Below are 4487 nucleotides of genomic sequence, written 5' to 3'. Positions count from 1 at the left end.
ACAGGACAGAACAGACTGAGACCAAGTTCTGCTGAATGTCCAAAGCTGCTCAGATGACACCCCGCGGTTAACATGGCAACAGCTACCCTTTCCTCAACTCCCTGTTGCCCCCAGCTAGCTTTCACAACACCCTGTACACCTCCCACAGAGAACTCGCTTGCCTGCCTGGACAGCAACTGACCTCAGGTTTGGAGGAATGGAGGAGCAGCTTTGTTATGAGGAGGGCCATGACTAGCCTCTGCATCCAGGCTCACCATGGCCTGCAGTGGCCTCCCCACTCAGCTTCTCTGGGTTTCCCTGTAGAGCAATCTAAGGACCATTCCCACCACAGTGAGGCAGCTTTATGTGATGATGTTGGGTATTTCTGCATCCTGGGAGGTCAGTGGCAGAACCAACCAACACTTCCACGGCCCTGTCTCCCCCTCTGCATCACTCGGGTTTGGAAGTCTGCATCTGCCCACACTGAACAGTAAATGGTAGAGCAACAGCCTAGGGGGGAGTACATGCAAACACTTGCAAATTCCACTTGGAAACATAAGAATAAACCAAGCACATCGCCACCACTCTCTTCTAAACCAGAGAAGCCCCTGTGAGGGCTGGGAGCTTTGGGGAGGAGCCTGAAGTCTCCATTTGACTGGCTCATGAATTCTTCCCACGATTCTGAGAGCCAGCAGTGGAAAGGGTACCCTCTGACAACCCGCAGCAGGAACATTATTCTTCTAATTATTATTCAGGAAAACATCCGCGGGTTCTTGTTCAAGTTGTGTTATGTAATAAATTATACTGTGGGAAGAACAGAAAGAACGCTTCATTTTCCTCATCTGGAAGCTACCGAAACGAGCACAGGAGCAGCTCCGGGCGAAGGCTGTGTCTGCAGAGATTCTAACAGCTGTTAATTTTCCCACCCGGAACACACAATAGAGTGTGCTTTATGCAAACCTGGAGGTGGCGGGGAGTCTGAGTCCATGGGGTCGTTTTTATTTTTAGGTAATATTTTGTGAGAAATAAAGCACGGCTACTTTAACTTTCTGTTGTCGGGGTGTTCTGTCCTGGAGAGGGAGGCAGCGGTTTTCCACACCTGGAACCTAAGTCTGACTGCGTGAGCACTAACACACCCTGGGGCCCTGGATTTCACGGTGTTGTCCTCCTCTCCCCCCCCCCCCCCCCATGCAACAAGCTTTGCCTCAGCCATAAGAAGCAGAAATTATATTTCATAATTCAAGTTAGATGTCGTTGATGCATTGGTTAAGGAAGACGGGATTATAATAACACGTAAATTCCATAATCTTGGTGGCTATCATGACCAAGGCTTAGTTCTTGTTCATAACTCACCTGAAGTCCAGCTGGTGGCGATGCGACGAGCAGTGGCTGTTCCGTGCAGCCACTCGCACCCAGACCCGTGTGGACCCACTGCCACCCTCCCCTCAAGGCTCCTAAGGGTACCAGTGAGTTGCTGAAGAAAAGGAGAGAAAGCATGTAGGCTCAAGTGAGAATAGTTTGTTAGGAGACCGACCTGGCACTAGCGGTAACATCCCTTCCGCTCAGTTCTGCTGACCCATCTAGGAATAAGATGTCAAAAATAAAGTCTTTGTGTTAGTCATGATGAAATGATGGGACTTTGGGGAACTTAACATTAAATAAATTAGGTATTTGCGGCTTAAATAAAAACTTAAATTAAAAAAAAGAAAAAGAAAATAAAGTCCTTGCCTAGGAAGCCACTGCTCGAGTTGTGGCAATCCTGGTTCATAGCTCGTTTTTATCAGAACAATCTGCCTTGCTCCGTGCCTGTCCACTGGTGAACACTGGTACTGGATGTTGTGCCCTCTACTGGACATATCTAAAACATAATTTTAAAAAAGCCTAAGTAATGTGTGATGTTTTCTGGAAAGATGTAACAAGGTCAGTTCAACCAAGACAAGGCATCAACAACAGATCAAAGAAATTATTCCCTCAAAGTCTAGCTTAATGTGCCAACGAATTGACGGGGTGGCATCCAGAGCATGGGCTACTCACAGGCAAGTGCATCACAGAAAGCACAACCCAGCCAGAGAGCAAGCCCTGAAGGCAGATAACCTTGGGGTGGAACCCTGCTTCCAAAGGCGTTTAAGTTTTCTGAACTTGAGCCTCACAAACCCCTCCTCCCACCAAAAAAGAACATTTCAATTGAGAAGAAGGAGCTCCCCAACAAGCCACAGAGTGGGCAAGTGGGGCACTGGAGACCCAGAAGCCAGGCCCACATCCAGAGACCAAGGCAGCTCTGCTTGACTTACTTTTCTGGCCCTCAGAGTCCTCGTCTATAAAATGATGACTTTAAGTGTTCATGGAAGCATGAGGACCAGAGCATGGATCTCCAGCCAGGAGCGGTCACATGCCTGTAACCCCGACAGGGCAGAAGCAGGAGGTGCTCTGGAGTTTGTCAGTCCGACCAAAAAGTGGCAAATTCCATGTTTAGGGAGAGACCTTATCTCAGGAGAATAGGGACAAAGGACAGAGCAGGGCAAACATCTTCTGGCCTCTGCACATGCACATATGGGCAACCCCTACACACACACACACACACACACACACACACACACACCCCACATCTACCACACATACATACACACAGAGAAATTGGAATGTATGATGATCAAATGCTCTCCTGATCCATAAAAATAGACTAGACTGAATTACATCAAAACTAAAAACCCTGACACTTCAAATGACATCATTAAGAAAGAGATAAGGCCAGATGGATGTCTTCGTTGGGAAAATGCTTGCCTTGCAAGTTCAGGACCCTGAGTTCAATCCCCAAAACCCACATTAAAATCCAGATGAGGTGACCTGTGTTTGTAATCCCAGTGCTAGATCCTGGAGAGTGCGTTCCTGGAGCTTGCTAGCCAGCCAGTCTGGCCTAATTGGTAATCTCTGCACAGTGAGAGACCATGCCTCAAAGGGGATGGATGGCATTCCTAAGGATGGCACTGAGCATGCACACGCACACACATACACAGATGCACACAAACACATGCACACACATACACAGATGCACACAAACACATGCACACACACACACATAAAGTAAAAAGACAGGCCACATATGGGAATTAAATATGTGTGTATGTGTGTATGTATAATCTAAAACATAAAGAATTCCTACAATCCAATAATACAGACAATTTTAGTGGATAAAAATAGATGTCAATAAAAGGAGTAAACAATATGAATAGATACTTCTTCAAAAGCAAAAAATTCAAAAATATACACAAATGAAGAGAAACACATTAAGAGAGGGTCAGCACCATTCATTAGTCTTTGGTGAAACGCAAGTCACTACCACCAGGTAACATCTACTAGAATGATTATAAATTTTTAATGGGTAACAGTTATTCAACTTTATAAACTGTTTGAGACAAGAGGAAACATGTCACCGAACTCAGCAGGACAGCGTTCTCAGACAGCAGGCCTCTGCGAGGGGGTGCCTGTGATGTCACTGCACTGTGTGGTGGAGCTGGGCTGGGCAGAGTGGGTGGTGAGGGGGCAGGAGCAATGCCCTGTTGGATTGTACCATGGGTAGCTGGAGGGGCAAAGGCACTCATTCTTGGCTTGTGTTTCAGGGTGGGGGTGTTAATGCTTCCTCTGTGGGTCTCGGCATCTGCTCCCCTGCTGAGCTGGATGCAAAACCCCCCAGCTGCACCAAGGTACCCAGTGAGGACTTGATAGGCACCCAGCCCCTTCACTCCAAATACACACGAAATCTAAATAGGTTGCAATCACAATTTCAAGACAAAACCACTCCACCACACAGTACAATCACATTGCAGGCACCCCCTCCCAGAGACCTGCTGTCTGCGAACGCTATCCTGCTGAGTTAGGTGATGTGTTTTCCTCTGGTTTCACGCACAGCTTGTAAACTTAAATAACTGTTATCCATTAAAAAGTTGTAACCATTCTAGTAGATGTTACCTGATGATAGTGACTAGCATTTCACCACAAACAAACAAAAAAATGTGTACGCAGCCCTCAGTCGGATTGGGAACCCCTGTAAATCAAGGAGCCACAGCACGCCCGAGGCAGTTGGGCTCTCCTGCCCGGGTAAGTAAGGGATAGCACCCACAAAAGGGCAGCTTGCACACACAACCAGCTTCAGCAAGAAAACTAGAGGCTGGGAAGGGCCCGGCAGAAGTGCAAGAACACCTAGGTTCTGTCCCCTCTTCAGCAAGTTGGTCCTCTATGGGGCCTCAGTTTCCCCTTCTGTAAATCTCTGGGGAATGCCTTTAGCTAAGTCAAGCAGAAAGGCCTCGGAAAGCAGTGTCACTGGCACGAGCAGGTGCCTCTACTGGCCTTCCTTATGCCAGGGAGAATGTGGCACGGCACCCCAGCACCCGCAGCTCGGTGACTAGCAAGAGCAGTGGCCTCCGGGGCAAGGGCAATGCCAAGCAAGACCAATGCCAGACCGGGGCGGGGCTCGAACCTACACAACACGCCCCGGTCATGTGGCTGGGTCA

The sequence above is a fragment of the Arvicola amphibius genome, chromosome 1, assembly GCF_903992535.2.
Source record: "Arvicola amphibius chromosome 1, mArvAmp1.2, whole genome shotgun sequence".
NCBI classification, from domain to species: domain Eukaryota; kingdom Metazoa; phylum Chordata; class Mammalia; order Rodentia; family Cricetidae; genus Arvicola; species Arvicola amphibius.
This window is presented reverse-complemented; position numbering follows the sequence as displayed.